General features: G+C 54.4%; 1 protein-coding gene across 4 annotated transcripts in view; it reads right to left on the bottom strand.

Moving 5' to 3' along the window:
* PTPRF (protein tyrosine phosphatase receptor type F) overlaps nt 1-8517 on the bottom strand; it is an 85206-nt gene extending 76689 nt beyond the window's left edge. For all 4 annotated transcript variants that reach the window (XM_060089663.1, XM_060089664.1, XM_060089665.1 and 1 more), the window contains exons 1-2: nt 8379-8517; nt 1269-1345 (exon numbers count right to left, since the gene is read on the bottom strand). The gene's annotated coding sequence lies outside the window, so the exon portion shown is untranslated. The remainder of the gene's footprint in view (nt 1-1268; nt 1346-8378) is intronic.
* Nucleotides 8518-17076: the final 8559 nt, after the last annotated feature.

Raw genomic sequence — 17076 nt, 5'->3', positions numbered from 1 at the left:
CCACTGCGGTGTTAGGAAGATGTCATCAGCGCCCATGTCTTCGGTGGGCTTCCTGCCTCTGGTCACTCCCTTCCAGACCATCCTGCAAACAAACCAAGCCCCCCTTTCAGCTTAAAAAAATGCATATCTGATCAAGGCCCTCATCTCTGTTTGCTGCTTTGTCCCCCAGTAGACATGCAGATAATGTTTCATGAATGAACAAACGAATGGGCAACGGGTAGATGAATGTGTGGATGTTGCTTCTCTGCTTAAGAAGCCTCAGTGCCTTCACACCACCCTCGGGAGAGTCTACAGTCTTTAGCCTGACAACCAAGGCCCAGCACACTCTGACTCCAACCTAACTCCCCAACCTCATTCCCCGTAACTCCAACCCACACATTCTGTGCTTCTAGCAGAAAGAAAGAAGGGGACCTCAAAGAGACAAAGAAGGATGGGCCCAGATCTTGTGAGTACCCTGCTCTTTCTACCACAACCTACAGTTGAACGGAACAGTCTTTTCTACAGAAACACAGTGAATGGGAAGCATAGAGATCCTGGTGTAAGTCCTAGAATGTTACCCGGAAGCCTATTTCACACCTACAGCAGCTGACGAGCTGTATACCATTCCTCACCCACCTCCATCACCCACTCTGGTCAGAAACCCGGGAGCCATCCTCGACACCTCCTTCCCTCCCTCATGCCCCACATTCAACACTTCGCCATGTCCTGTCTACTTGGCTTCCCTAAATAACAATCAAATCCTTTCTCTCCACCTCCATCACCACCTTCCTGGTCCAGGCCTCCATCACCTCTCTGCCACACGCATGCTGGATCATGTCACGCCCCTAGTGACAACCCTTCCACAGCTCTCCACCAGCCTGAGTCAAAATCCAAGCTTCGGGCTTCCCTGGTGGTGCAGTGGTTAAGAATCCGCCTGCCACTGCACGGGACACGGGTTCGAGCGCTGGTCTGGGAAGATCCCACATGCCACAGAACAACTAAGCCTGCGTGCCGCACAACTAAAGCCTGTGCACTGCACAACTACTGAAGCTTGCACGCCTAGAGCCCGTGCTCCTCAACAAGAGAAGCCACTGCAATGAGAAGCCCGCGCACCGCAACAAAGACGCGGCAACCAGAGAAAAGACTGCGCACAGCAACGAAGACCCAACGCAGCCAAAAAAAATAAAATAAAATAAAATAAATATATGAAAAAAAAATTTTTTTTAAATCCAAGCTTCTTGGCCTGGCCCTCGGCACCCCTGCCCGGCCACAACTTGGGGGACACTCACCAGGTCTCTGACTGCTCACGCCTGTCACTCTTGGACAACCAGCACTGAGGGCAGGGCACTGGGGCCTCCACTTCTTCCTGGAAAGAGAGAAAAGGATAAGGAAATATTAAGAATTTCATTGCAGCAGAACAGGTATTGACACAGAAAGACATTCAAAATTTGCTGTTTACGCAGGGGGAAGAAAAAGCAAGTTATGGAACTGTTCCTCCAGGACGAGCCCCATTTAGAAAAATGCCCATCTCTTCACTTCATTTACTCACTTCTTCCATACTCCTGAGCACCTACTACGTGCCAGGCTTTCTGCCAGGCACCCTGCATACAGCCGTGAACAACACAGACCAAGTCCCTGACCTCAGCAGAAAAACTTGTGTCCAAACTCCTCAGCACCACCCTCCAGCATAGCAGTCGGCGCCGCCCACCTCTGTAGCCTAACCTGGCCACGCTCCGTCTCACCAGCCAGCCAGCCAGCCAGCCAGCCCGCCAGCCCGCCCGAAAACTTCCTCTTCTGGTCCTCAAATGTGCCACCCTCTTGCAGTCTCTCAGCCTTGCCCGGGCCCTATGCCACTGCCTGGACCGCACTCCTCACCTCTTCTAGCCAGTGACCCCTCAGATCTCAGAGCCAACAGCATTTTCTCAGGGAGGCCTTCCAGGATGTCCCGGACTACACGCCTGGACCTTGCCTTGGAGTGGTGACCACGATATGATTTATTTACTTACACAGTTGCCAAGTGACCGCTGAGTCACAACCATAAGCTCAGTGCGTGCCGGCTCACCTCCGTGTCCCCAGCACCCAGCAGAGAGCCGGCACATAGTAGGTGCTCCATCAAGATATACTGACTGAGAGGATGAACGCGCGAGTGAGTTCACAGAAAACAGCCCAGCCTGGGAGGACCGCGCCAGCACCCGTGCAGCCTTCAAAGAAGCTTCAGAAGCAATATTTATTTTTGACTCTCTGCTGCTCTATAATTTTTAAAATTAAGGTGTGCCCCTGGACGCCTCCTCCGCTGGCACACACAGGGCGACAGAGCCCGGCGCCTCCCTTCCAGGATCAGTACTGAGCTCCCACCAGCGTGGGCCCCGTCCTGAGTAGGGGCGGGGGTCAGACACGCCCACACCCTCTCACCTGGCACCTGGGAATCAGCCTCGCTTGAGACCGACCGCCTCTGCAACACAGGGGAGGTCCTCGTGCCTGGGCATGGCCAGGACAGGCCTGGCCAACCCACGACCACCCGCGCTGACCCTGCAGCCCACACCCTCTCCGGCCTCCATCACCCCTCCCGCCACAGCTCACAGCCCGGGGCTCAGGATGGCTGCAGGCTTCCGTCTCCCAGCCCACCGGCTTCTCCGCAAAGTTCCCTGTGGCCTCCCCACTCCCAGCACACAGGCTGCCGGGCGGGTCTGGCCAGACAAACCAGCTTCCGTGTCCCAAACTCAAAGGCCCGTTTGTCCAGCGACGCCTGCCAGGGCCTCACAGGGCCTGATGTGAGGCTGTCAGCTCCACTGTTGCTCAGGGACCCTGGGGCAGAGTCTGAGGTAGAGAAGGGGGAGGGTCCCCCAAGCCAGCTGCCCTACTGCCACGCCTGAGGCCACACCAGGAGCACTGGGCTTGGCACCTGGACCCAAGCTGAGCAGGAGCCACACCTGGATAGAGGGATGTGCTCCAGATGGCCTGGAGGTGGGTCAGAGAACAGACAAACCAGGCACAGAACCTTGCACCTGGAAAGAGCCTATAGCACAAATAGGATTCTAGAAGAGCCAGAACAGCACCTGGAACCACCGGTGTCCCAAAATAACCTAGGAGGGCGATCAGAGTCACCTGTCAGAGTCACCAGTAGCAGCTCCCAGAAGCACCCCAGACACAACAACAATCAGGGCTGCCGCGTGTGCCCAGGAGACCAACTAGAAAGCTCCTCAGGAGTGGCCTGACCGGTACCGGACCCAAGTTAGGAATCACTGCTTGGCACCCACAAAGGCCTCATAAGGGGTGAGGTTGGCAGCCATGACCAAGATCAGGTAAGCAGGCCTTGGCACCAAGCCGGGGCTGGCCCCTGGCAGGGCTCTCTGTCATTTGCCAAGCCTGGAACCTGGCCTGACAGCGGGACAAGGACTAAGCTGAAATCTAGAGGAGCACGGACGTCCCTCCAGAGCAGCCCCCAGGAAGACCTGGTAGCTGCACCAGAACAGTCCCCAGAAACAGCTAAAATACTGCCGAGGAGCCCAAACCATCGTTCTCAGATCTGGAGGTTGGGGACACAGAGTCTGGGTGCATCTGGACTTCAGAGGCAGACTCCTCACTAGAGGGCCCAGGGCCCAGGGTGGGTAGGGGGGGTCAGGGAACCCAATACACCAAAGCTGCTCCTTCTCAGAATCCCCTTCCACCCACTCCCAATGTGGGGTCTCTTCCCCAGGGCTTCATCCTCTAGTCTTCTCACACCAGCCCACCTGAAGGTCAAATACACCTGAGCAACACACACAATCCCAGCGATGACATGAGGGCTGAGGGCTGGGCACTTAGGTTAGGTTAGCCAGCTAACCTAAGCTCAGAATTGCAGCTGCTTTAGGTGAGCAGGTGCCCAAATCTTAACAACGTCTAGTTTTTAAAGCCGCTCCCACTGAGATTCTGATGGGGATGGGTTTGCACCTCACCCTTTGAGGATTATTACAATAACAACTGCTAACACTGAGATGGCAGTGCTTATTAGATGCCAGGCCCTGTTCTAAGAACTTTCTGCATATTAACTTCAATCCTCATAACAACCCTGTGAGACATGGAATTTTGTCATACCCATTTGACAAGTGGGAAAACTGATTCAGAGATGTTAAGCCACTTGCTCAAGGTCACGCTGCTATTCAGCGGAGTTGAACCCAACAGTTTGAAACTAGAGTCTCACCACTTAAGGTTGTCTTCTCTTGAACACAGCTCTACACCCTCTCATATAACTCTCCATCCTTCCTCTGGCGCAGACCTCTCTCCCCAACTCCAGATCCTCACACACAACCACCTCCTGAAAGTCCCCCACCCGACCCTCAAATGCTCCACGCATCTCAAAAACAACATGTCCAACCCTGAGCTCATTATCTGTGCCCCAAATCTACCTCTCATCCCCAAGTCCCCGGCGCAGTGAAGGCCTCACACACTCCCTCCCAGGAACCTGGACCCCTTCCTCTTCCTCACCCCCACATCCAATAAATCATCCTGCCCTAATAAATGTGCCTTCTAAATGGCTACATGCTACCAAGCCACAATTCTCTCACCTGACTTACTTGTACCCTTCTCCTCACCGGGTATCCTGTCTCCATTTACTTCCCGTAGCCACAGAATCCTCTTCCAGAAGCATGAATCTGATCATAGCACATTCCACACACACACACACACCACACACACACACACACCCTCAAGCTTTAATTCTTTGATATCTCCCTTTTGTGTTCTCACAGTAAAGTTACAGTAACTTAACAGGGCAATAGAGATCCTCTGTGATTTGCTGTATCTCTGAACACACCACTAGTGATAAGATCTCTGAGTGTTTAGTCATACTGTTTTTTTTTCTGCCTAGAGTGCCCTTTCTTCAATTGGAAAACTCCTATTCATCCCTCAAAAGGCAATTCAGATAGCCTGTTTTTTTGGTCTTCTTTGAGACTCATCTCTCCTTGACCTCTGAACTCTCCCCTGCCTCGTGGTGAACTCCCCCAATCTTGTAACCTCGGCTCAGAATTGCGGCTGCTTTAGGTGAGCTGTTGCTGAGCTCAACCTCAGCAGCTCCTAAGGGATGGGCTACCTCTTCTACACAGTTGTTAGTTCCACAGGAAGCATGGCAGCCTGGCTGAAAGTGCCTAGCCCAAAGTCTGGCACACATTCGGCAATCAATAAGAGGTTACTGAATTGCTCTGCGTTCCCATGATGCAATCTGTTCCCCCCGGGACCATAAGCTCCTCAAGGGCAGGGCCCTGGCTGCAAGCTTGGCCCAAGAACACGGCAGTGTCAGAAACATGGGAAGCGACCGCCACTGCTGCTGATACACTGCCACACAGTCCCCTTAGATTCTCACGACAGCCTTGGGAACTGGCCAGGGTTGGATTACCTCTCCCATTTTACAGGGGGTGAAACTGAGACTCAGGGAGGAAGGGATCTCCTCAAGTTCTCAAACTGGAAAATGAAGGGGTTGTAGCATGTGTCACAGCCTCTGTAGGAAGAGGTCTGGGTCCCATCTCCCTCTGACTAAGGGCCCTCAGTACTGGACTCCTACAGTTAGGACTGATGGGAGAAAGAGTGGAGGGAGCGCAGAGAGCCAAGGCCAGCATTTTGCTGCACATCAATAACAATTCCCAAGAAAAGTAGCGAGTCTACTCTTACAGCAACCGCCCCCCACCAACCGGTTCACCAGCACCCAAATCCAGCCTCCTCTCCTAGAAGCCCTGGACACCACACCCACCCACACTACGTGCAGAAGGCTGACTAGAGAGGAGGCCAGGAGCTGCAGGCGGAAGGAGGGAGGAAGGAATTGTATGAAAACAATTTCCTTGTTAAAGGAAATAAAAGAGGGAAGAGGACGAGCAAATGGAAAAGAAAACAGAACTACAGAGTTCTGATGTCTCTGAGCAAGCAAAAATGTGCGAGAAAGTGTGTGCACAAGATTCCCTGGTGGCACAGTGGTTAAGAATCCACCTGCCAATGCAGGGCACATGAGTTTGAGCACTGGTCCGGGACGATCCCACATGCCGTGGAGCAACTAAGCCCATGCGCCACAACTACTGAGCCCATGAGCCACAGCTACTGAAGCCCGTGCGCCTAGAACCCGTGCTCCACAACAAGAGAAGTCACCACAAGGAGAAGCCCACGCACCGCAACGAAGAGTAGCCCCCACTTGCCACAACTAGAGAAAGCCCGCACACAGCAACGAAGACCCAACACAGCCAAAAATAAATAAATAAATAAATAAACGTATTAAAAAAAAAAGAATGCATGAGACTGCAAGTGTGCACTCACCCTCCCTGGACTGTGCATAGGGGTGCAGTGAGAGCACAAGCAAGCACACAGACCGGTACATGGGTGTGCAAGCACAGCAGATTTCTGAGCTCTGGCTGCCATGCAGGCCCAAGTGTGCAAGTATGAGGGCATTCAGGAGACAAATGGATGTGGAGTGGGGGTGAGGGGTGGGAGGGTGAGCTGAGTGTGGAAATGAGAGGGGTGTGAGTGTGTGGCCTAGGCCTGGGGCTGCGGATGTGGAGGGCTGCGCCTGGGGAGGTACACCTGCTCCTTCTTGAAGCCCTGGGCTCATTCATGTAATCAGTGAAAAACGCGGATTTTCTTGCTTCCTGAAGCAAGCGTTGATAAGAAGCCAAGCATAGAATTTCCCGAGATTTTCTGACAGAACCCTGCAATGTATCCCAATGGATCCCTCATGCCTCTCAAAGGATCCCTCAGCAGATCTCCTTCCTTCTCAAGGGATCCCTCACCATTGAGGATCCCCCTGGAAGCATCAGCCGTTGATCCTTCTCCAGGCCTCACACCCCAACGCACTTCTCAGGATTGTCTGGCCAGATCCCACACCAGGTCACTCTGGATCCCTGCCCCCATCTGCTCAGGAGCCGAAGTGGAGCCTTCATCACCAGCACGCAGCAGTCCAGCCTCCCGGGCCTGCCCCGCTGCCCCCAGGGGAATCCAGAGGACCACCTCCCCCCTCCCCTCCTGCCAGCAGCCTCCCTTCCTTTTCACAGCTCAGACAGGTACCGGGCTCCCACCCACCAACCTGCTCCAACTCGGGGCCCTGCACTGGGGGTGGGGGGGGTGTTGAAAACGGAAGAAAAACTAGCCCCTCCCCCACCCTGGGGTGGAAGAACCAGAGGGGCAGCATTCCAGAGAAACGGTGAGGAGGCCAGCCAGCAGAGGGGCGGCAGAGACTCCAGTCAGTGGGAGACAGAGACACCAAGAGACCAGCGAGAGACACGACAGAGACCCGGGAAGGGAGACCCAGTGATGGGGGAGGGAGCACAGAGAGACCTGGGAAGAGAGAAAAGACACCCGGGTAGAGCACAGAGAGACCCGGAGAAAGAACACAGAGACCCGGCAAAGAGCACAGAGAGCCGGGAGAAAGAACAGAGAGACCCAGAGAGAGAGAGAACAGGGAGACCCCGAGAGAGTCGCAGCCAGCTGAGAGACTCCGGGATTACTGGGGCGGGGGAGGGGGTGGAGTGGGGATAAGACTGGGAGGCCGTGACACAGGGAGACAGAGATACAGAGACGTGGAAGGGCACAGAGAGACACCGACACACGAAGGGAAACGGAGAAAGAAGCTGAGACAGGATCGTGGGCCAGCGATGAGGACCGCGGCACACACCAGCACGGGACGGGACGCGGGGCGGCGACTGAGTGAACTTTCCGGAGCGGGTCCGACTAGACACGTCCTCACGGGACAGGTCGCTCCAAGGCCTTCGGGTCGTGGCACCCGGGTGGGGGCGGGGACAGCCCGGCCCGGCCCCTCCCTCCCCAGCCCGCGCCGGCGACCCCGCGGGGTGGGGGGTTGCAAACTCGCGTCCCGCGCACCCCGGGACCGCACGTGCGCCCGAGCCGGAGACGGGGGCGCGGCGGCTGCGGATCCCCCGCCGGCTGGGAGGGGGCGCCTGTGAGGCGGGGGCGCGGCCTGGACCCGCCCGGAGCTGGGGTGGCTGAGGGAGGTTGAGGGCCGCCCCCGGAGCGCGTCCGTGCCAGTAGTAGGGGGAGACGAGGCGGGACCCAGGAGGGGGAGCACGGATGCAAAAGGGAAACTTTGCGCTGGGTGGGGGGGCGCGGGCTGCGGCTCAGGTGCGGCGAGAGGGAGGGGGAAAGGGGGAGGAAGGGAAAGGCGGCGAGGGGCGGTGGGGAGCTAGCCAGCCGGCGGCGGGGTGGGGGGGCGCGTCTGCCGCGGGGTAACGCGGGGAGGAGCCGCCGGGCTTCGGGGGGCGCTTAGCCGAGACTGCGGGCGCGGCAGGTGGGGGCGCGGCCCGGCCTAATCGGCACCCCCAGCCCCCCGGGACCGCCCTCAGCTCCGCTCGACGGACGCGGAGAGAGGGCGGGGGAGTGGGAAAGGACGGATGCGGAGGGGACTGGAAGGGGGCCCGGGGGTCACTCACCGCCTATCCAGGGGCCGTCGGTCCGCATGTCCCCCCCAAGCCGCTGGGGCCGCTGCTCCCACTCCTCTTCTGCCGCCACCGCCACCGAATTCCACTCCCGCCACAGCCACCCGAGCTGGAGTAGGAGCCGGAGCCGGAGCCGGAGCCGGAGCCGGAGCCACCGCCTCTGCCGCCGCCGCCACCGCTCCCGTCGCTCCCGCGCCAGCTCCAGCCGCGCGCCCGCGCCCCTGCCCCTGCCGTGCGCGTCCCCGGCGCCGCCCCTCCCCTCGTGCACTCTCGCTCGTAGAGCGGCTGAGACGCGTAGGCCCGACGAGGCCTCAACCCAACCCCGAGCGAGCCTAAACCGACGCGGTCTCCAGGACCGAACCGGAACCCCAAAATGAGCATGGACAGACCCAAACTCCCATACGAAGTCCGGATCCTGTTAGAGGCTCCCCAATCCAAATATGAACCTGATACTACTCTAGGACCCCATTCCCTCGATGTGAACCTGATACCGAGACCAGACCCACCCCCAAACTCAATAGTAAGTCCAAACCCCTAAATCTGCCCCGAAATTGGCTCAAGTAATAATTTCAATCCGAACCCCTATATTGACCTCAAATACCAATTCTGACTCTAAACTCCTTTATCACCTCTACTTGATAGTGACCCCATCACCAACCCTGGTCCTTAAAAATGGACCCCGGTACCAACGCTGAGCCCTGATCCCTGTATGAACCCTAAAGTCCAATGGCTCCCTTCTTATGGACCCCAGCACTCTTTTCTGAACCCCAAGCCTTACATAAACCTCTAATACTGCAGTCCTAATCCCAGGTCAACACCAACACCCTTTCTGAACTGGGATTGAGTCACCAGAAAAGGACCCTAATACAAATACTGACCTCAAACCTCATCCATATGGGGGCCCATTTAAGACCCTACATTGACTCACCTCTAATGGTAATCTTGGAACCCAAGATTTATGAGACTGGCTTTGCAGAAACTCCACACAAATCCACTCAATCCCCATACTCACTCTCTACTTCTCTGACCCGATGTCAACCCCAGAGCCTGGCCAACACCTCAATATCTACACCAATTCCAACTGTGAACCCGAGTCACGTTGTGAGTTGGCCCCTGAGTTCAGGACTTGATAATGTCCCCCAAGCCTGATATAAACCTCAGTATTGAGTTTCTGACTCCTCATACTAAACTCAGATGCTGACCCTATAAATTTCTGGGCTAAACTAATAACTTACCTGAAGATTTATTCCAAGTCCTAACTCAGGAACTTGGTGAGCTCCAAACCAAGAGCCACACCTTGGCACCAAAGCCTCTGGCCCCAGACCTATCGTCCAGTCCGTGCCACACCAGCTGTCTCCTGCTTGCCCCCCTCATGAAAGACGGGGTGCCTACCCCTACTGCCCTAGGTAAGGTGAGGACCCCTATGGGATCTCTGGTCTATGGAGTCTCTGTGATACCACTGTGAGTCTGGAGGTTAGGTGAGAAAGTTTGGGGATTGTTGAGGCATCTGGACTTGGGGATCACAGTGTAATGTGCAGGGCAGGGATAGAGATGGGGGTCTAGGGATCTGGGCTGAGGGGTCAAGTTCTGGTTATCACCTAATTCACTGCCTGCATTTGCCCTGGACTTGGATTTAGAAACGGTGCGTGTGCGCCCCCTGGTGTGTGAGAAGGGGATGGGACTGGCTCCAGTGATTCTGGGCAATTAGATCCGGATTCCGGACGACAAACGGATCAAAAATGAACATTCCTAGTCCGTGGTTTTTTTATCCATTGGTAATTTTGGTGTACTGTGGAGGAGGCATTGCAAATTTTGTGCATCTTTAGACGTTTTGGCCTGTTTTTCAGTATTGGAGTGGGTTTAGGCTTTCGGGGGGTGGGATTCTTCTAAATTTAAAAAAGTATGCTTTTTGGCCAGTGATACCTGCTCATTGCTGACTCGTGAAAACAGCTCCTCTTGGCTTCAATGGCCTACACTCTCCTCCCTGGCTACCGTTTCTCAATCTCTTACCGTCTCCTGCTCCTCCCCAGGTCTATCCTAGGCCGTCCCTTCTTCCCCTCTGCCTCCTGTCCCTTGGAACATCTCTACCACCACCAACCAAATGCTGATGACTTCCAAATCTCTGTCTCCAGTGTGGGCCTCTCTTCTGAGCTCAGGACCCATATATCCAAGAGTCTTCTCTAGATCACTCCCCGGATGTTCGTCAGGTAAACTGAATTCACCCTCTCTCCTGCCCCAGATCTGCTGGCCTCCAGCAGCCCCATCTCAGGCGGCAACACCTCATTCACTCAGTCATTGGGCCAGAAACAGGGCACCTTCCCTCCTGCACCCTCATCTAATGCAGTCTGCAAATCTTGAAATGTAAAAAGGGACTAGAGATCATCCCAGAGGGAGATGGGCAGGAGTCGGGGATGGAGAGAGAAGGGGTGGGGGGGCGGGGAGGGAAGAGATGGGAGAGAGACAGAGACAGAGAGCTTCTGACTTTTGGGTTTTGGTTCACACAAAATCAAGTTGGTCATAAAGTCTCTCACACATAGTCATAAAAAACGCCCCTTAAGACTTACTCTGTGTTGAGTAGCGTCAGTACCCTGGAACCAATGGCACCTATTTAGAACCATCACTTCCTCCAGGGAGCCACCTTTAACCCCTGGCTGAGTTGAGAGCTTGCCTGCCCAAACTCTAAACACTGGGTGTCACCACCATCAGTATCTCTGTCTGTCGCCCCCGCCCCACACCTTATAAGTTGTGGGTTCCTTGAGGGCAGGGCAGGAGGAATGAGCCTGCCTTGTCCACTGCCATATCCTGGGGCCAGTACTGGGCCCAGATACACAAAAGGTGCTCAGTCCATATTTGTTAAAGGAATAAAAAAGATAGCTTTTCCTCTTCTGTGCTCAGGGACCATCAGACATACGTGACCAGGAGGGGAAAGCTCCCTGACCAAGCCTCAGAGCTCGTCCACACCTGGGGCTTCTGTTGGCCTGGCATGCCCTGAGAGGGGCTTGTGGTGTTTGCTGACCTGTGTGCCTGCAGCCTGGGCCTCAGTGGGTCTGCAGCTCTGGCAGCCTAGTTCCCTCTGTCCAGCACTGCCTAATCTGTGACCTAAATACTTGGAAAGCCCGTGGGCCAGGGGCCTTACACTCCTATGGCTGAAGTCAGCAGACCCACTCACTGCTGGGCCAACCAGCCTCCTGCTTCAACCCTCACAGGGACAGAGGGTTCTCAGAATCTCAAGCCATTGGTCTCTAGCACCCTGCTCACCCAACTTTCAGTACCACGCGTGGTCAGGTGTTTGCTGAGGTGGGGCGTGAGATTGGCTGCAAGCAGCCTGCCCAGATCTCAGCACGCCCAGCACCTGGAACTGGACACAAGGCCGAAGTAAAGGAACCAGAGGCCCAGGCCCTGGGGCCACACAGACAAGAGCCTCAGGTGGCTGGGCCTGTGAATGCCTTAGAGCCGTGGAAAGAGAGGAGCCATGGCTCTGTCCAGACTGCCAAACTCTGAGCTCGGGGTCCATGTGGACTTGACCCGCTGCTCTGCCCCTGGGCCTGGCGGGGAGGGACGGCCTTGTGCTCATCTGTGAAGGCCGAGTGCTACCACATGGTAGATCTACGTCTGTCGGGCTCCAGCCCCAGGAGGCAGGGTGAGGGGAGAGCCAGATGTCAGCTCCCACTCACTGTTCACCCTTTGTCCAGGCCCCAGGCCCACTGGACACTGCTCAAACTCATGACGTAAATACAACTCTTAGTCATCTCTTAGTTGGTCTAAATCAAATTAAATTCAGCTTGAGTCCCTGCCCAGCAGATCTGTGAGAATTCCATATCATTCACAGCTCTCCTTCACCTCCCTCCAATGGTCCAAGAATGCCAGGGGCTTGCACAGCCCCAAATATGCTCAGTCTGTGCTCCTCTTTGCAGAGAAAGGCTGAGGTCTATTTCAGGCCAGCGCTGCCGTTGCAGACATTAGTCGTCCCTGCTGTGGGCCTCCCACTATTTGTCCCCCATCTTCAGGGCCACTCCCCCATCCCTGGCTCTTTATGGGGGTCTCTCCCGCAGACCTTCAAAGTTGCAGCCCTTAGACCTTGGCATTTGCAGTCACACACAGCCATTTTCCTGGGGGGAGAGGGGTGCATGCCAGGGTGGGATGAGGAATGCCCGTCCTCCTGCCCCTCTCTTCAATGGTGGAGAATCAACTCCCTAAGACACGGTGATGTTCTCCCTCTCAGCCTGTCAGAAAGAACTCAGACGCCAGCACCGCAAAACAGTCTGTGTACCATCTCAGGTGTGGAGTGGGAGGGAAAAGGCCCAGACCCTAGAACACAAATGCCTGGCTAATGCCTTTCACTCCTTCCTGGTGAGTCACTATGTGGGGGGCGGGAGGTGTGAATGAGACAGGAGTTAATGTCTCAATAGAACACTCTGCTGATGACGTCCCCTCAAGCTTCTCTGAGAAAACAGAGGCTACCGGGGAGGACACCTCCATCCCCCACTATCAAATCCACAAATCCACCCCATCTACTCCTTCCTCTCTCTCTCCCTCCTGAGATGCGCCCTGCCACGGCAGGGGCTGACCCCACCTGCCTCCTCTTTACTGTACCATTCCCATCAACTTGCAGTCATGCTCAAGTCTCTCCCATCCTAAAAAGTCCCCTCCCTGGGCCCCACCGGCCTGTCCAGAGTGGGAGAGATGGAGCGTTTCTCTGTTCTCCTTCACAGCAAACCCAAGAGCTGTTGACACAGGGAGCCTCCCCCTTCCCGTCTCCTGTACACACTCAGCCCACTATGACACAGCTTTCGGGACCAACACCCCTCTGAAATTGCTCTTGACATGATGACTATTCACCTCCCTTTTGCCCAATCCAACGACCTTGCCTGTTTGCAACTTAGTGGACTTCTCAGTGGCCTTTACTACTTCAGTCCCTTCAGTGTCAGCACACACAGACCAGCTCCTGACCTCCTTGTCGAATCCCCATCTTCAGGCCACTGGGTCGCCTGTTCACACCATCACCTGCTGGGCCTCGTCCCGTCCCTCACCGCACCACCTGCTCAGGTGACCTCAAGATGAGATAACTGTTGGGACTCCTCAGACCTCTCCACCGTGGCCCTCTTTGTGTTCTCCTAGTGCATCTGCTCTCTCCTTCCATTGCTTTTCTTCTTGTCCCACCTGGATGTCAAGGCCTAACATTTTAATAACACTCTCGTCAATACCCCGAGCCCCTCTGCCTCTCTGCCTTTTGATCGTGTCTGTCTGGCAAGCCCCCAGCTCCGGATGAGCCCTCCTATCTGCATTCTTGTGCTGTGCTCAAACAGCCAAGGAACTCCACAGGTCAGAGTGATGTTCCCATAAATCATAGCTGCTGACTGCATATGGGCCCTCGACATATTTCTCCCATCAGCTTGGAACGCCCCTCTCTGCAGTGGCTGTTTTCAGCCTTCGCCGTTTTCTCTTTAAGCCTCCAACCAGCCCATTTCCTCCTTGCCAGCAGATGTGACCTCGACTGCTCCTTTACAGGATTAAAGCCACAGACAGGAACCCCGACCCCCCACCCCCACCCCCGCCACCCAGTTTCCTACTAACACAGTCACACATCTCCCTACACCTGCCGCCTCAGAGGAAGCACCCCTCCTCCTATCTCAGGCCAGGGCTGCTGCCCATCCTTGACTCCCTCGCCCCTGCGGCTTCTCTATCCATTATCCTCTCCCTCTCTGAGCTCTCCTTCCCACCAACCTGCCCCTGCTACCTTAACCCTGGCTCCCTCCCCCACTGTTGGCTGTTGGGCATTCCTGTCCACTCCAACATTCAGTCTTATATTGCTTTCATCTTCCACAACTTCCCCAAAACATGATATTTGAGCTAGGACCTCCATGTCTCAAAACTGGATGGGCACCTTTCCCAGTATTCATCTTATTATACCTCCTGATTATTCAACTCCTAAAACATTAGCTTCTTTGACTCCCTTGACACCATACCCTCCTGGTTTGTCTCTTAACTCCTTGGTCTCCTTCTCAGTCTCCTTTGCAGGGTCACCCTCCTCCCTTAAATGCTGGTGTTCCTTAAGCCCATTCCTAGGCCTTTCCCCCTCTCACTGTGGACCCTCCCTGGTGATCTCATCCATGCTATAGCTTCAGTTACCGTTCATCTGTTGATGATTCACACCTTTATGTCTCCAGCCTGGAGAACTTCCTGTCTAAGCTCCCGACCAGCAGGAACCTAGCCAATGGCTTCATCATCTCCACCTCCATTTCTCAGAGGACCTCAACCGCAACACGTCTGAGACCTAACTCATGGTCCTCATTCTCTCACCTTCCCAGTGTTCTCTTTCTCAGTGTATGGTACCATTGTCCATCTAACAGACAAGCCAGAATCCTAGGAACCATCACCAAATCCTGTTAATTTTACCTCCAAAGCATCTCTCTAATCTACTGTTACCTCTTATCTGGATTCCTACAGCGGCTCCTAATTGATCCTACTGTGTCTGCCCTGTCCTTATCCAGTCTTATCACGTCACTCACTCCCCTTTTAAAACCTTCTAATGACTTCCCATTGCTCCTGGGATAAAGAGCCAACCCATTAACAAGTACAAAACGCCCTCCCCTTGCCCGCCTTCCAGCACCAGTCCAGCATCATGGTCCCTGCTCCCCACTGCTCAGTGCCCTCCAGCTGCACTGGCTTCCTTTCAGTTCCTCAAACACACATATGTGCCCCCACTCATCCCAACCACCAGGCCTTTGCACATTCTTTCTAGAAGACTTTTCTACTCCATCACTTCACTTTTTAATTCATTCTTCACTTTTCGCTCAAGCATCATTTCCTTGGGGCAACCTTCCCTGATGTAGGTCAGGGTTGTTTGTTACACATTCGTACTGTGTCCTGTTTCTTCCATATGTAATTATATTACATACATATCTCTCTGAGCCCCTCACCCTGTGTGGGAGGTGAGTGGAGTTCATGGGGGTTCCAGGCCATGTGGGCATTGGGATTCATAAGCATCGTGGGGGACTTCCCTGGTGGTCCAGTGGCTAAGGTTCTGTGCTCCCAAGGCAGGGGGCCTGGGTTTGATCCCTGGTCAGGGAACTAGATCCCACACGCCATAACTAAGAGTTCGCATGCCACAGCTAAAGATCCTGCATGCCTCAAAGAAGATCCCGCACGTGGCAACTAAGGTCCCATGTGCCGCAACTAAGACCCGGTGCAGCCAAATAAATAAATAAATATAAAAAAGGTAAGTGTAGTGGGGGCTTCTGACCAGGGGCTTGGAGCTGCACAGGTGTATATCATGGACACCTCCATCTTTCCAAGGGCTCCCCACAAGCTGCCAGTGACACTGGATGTCCCAGGCTGAACTCGCCCCAGTCAGGACAGACCAGTTGCTAGGGGCAGGCCGGCATCTGGAGACATACAGACCTGGTCTGAATTATACCTGTGGCACTTACTAGCTATCTGGTCTTGGGCAAATTACTTCTCTGCCTAAGCCTCACTTTCCTCTTCTGTAAAAAGGGGATACTACTTACTTTGCAGCATTGTAAAAATGACATAAAATTGTGTTTGTAAAGAGCTTCATCTGCGCTTCACATCACAGGTTCTTGAAAATAGAAGGTATTTGATGATTATTAGAATTAGCATAATCAAGCCTCTAAAAGCATCGGTTTGGAGGACCATTTAAAAGCTAATCCCAGGCTTCCCTGGTGGCGCAGTGGTTGAGAGTCCGCCTGCCAATGCAGGGGACACGGGTTCGTGCCCCGGTCCGGGAAGATCCCACGTGCTGCAGAGCGGCTAGGCCCGTGAGCCATGGCCACTGAGCCTGCACGTCTGGAGCCTGTGCTCCGCAACGGGAGAGGCCACAACCGTGAGAGGCCCGCGTACCACAAAGAAAAAGAAAAAAAAGCTAATCCCACTGGGTCCCATATCCTGGTAATCCTCAGCTACTGTCTGAATGAGAGCCAGCTTCATCATTCATCAACCTCCTTCTGCACTTCGTCCCCCCTCATCCAACTTTTCACTGCTCCCTCCCCAGCCTTCCCCTGTAGCCCTCTGTATACCCTCAGCCTCTTCAGAAGTCCTTCCTCCAATTCCTGCCCACTGAGGACCCAGCAACTATCTCCAGGGAAGCTGCCATTCTCCACTAGTGCAGAGTAAAGAGGCCGGGGCAGAGCCTTCCCTCTCACAAAAGCCACTCCCAGATCATATTCCTTCAGCCTCTCAGAAAAATTCCTGCTCATTTAAGGTTCAAGCCATCTGGCTCTTGAAATTCATTGATTCAACCAAGATTTATTGAGTGCTTTTCCCTCTTTCTCTACCCTACCTTCTTTCTGAAAGGGCTTGGGTGTCATTAAAAACATGTAATATAAGATGCTTGGTACATAGTAGGACTTTCTTATATTTGTGAATAAATGAATACATTTAAAAATGTTACATAGAAGTTCCCCTCTCCCCAATGCCCCCTTCAGAGGTTTCATCTAACATAAACAGAGAAGTAGAAGGTTCAGTCTTAGACCTCCCTTGAGTTGTTCCATTAGAAGCTGGTGCACCATTTTAAATGTTCTTCTAAGCTCTGCAGGGGATCACATCTCATAATGCTAGTCACCACCTGGAGCCTGGGATGTAGATAACTCAAGAACACTTTGCTTCCTCCCCTTGAACCCCAACAAAGAGGTGGGAGGTGGAGCAAGCCCCCTGCCCCTTCACCACGGCACCT

This window comes from Mesoplodon densirostris, chromosome 2 (assembly GCF_025265405.1).
Source record: "Mesoplodon densirostris isolate mMesDen1 chromosome 2, mMesDen1 primary haplotype, whole genome shotgun sequence".
NCBI lineage: Eukaryota > Metazoa > Chordata > Mammalia > Artiodactyla > Ziphiidae > Mesoplodon > Mesoplodon densirostris.
The sequence above is the reverse complement of the archived record's forward strand: the minus strand, read 5'-3'. Positions and strand labels throughout refer to the sequence as shown.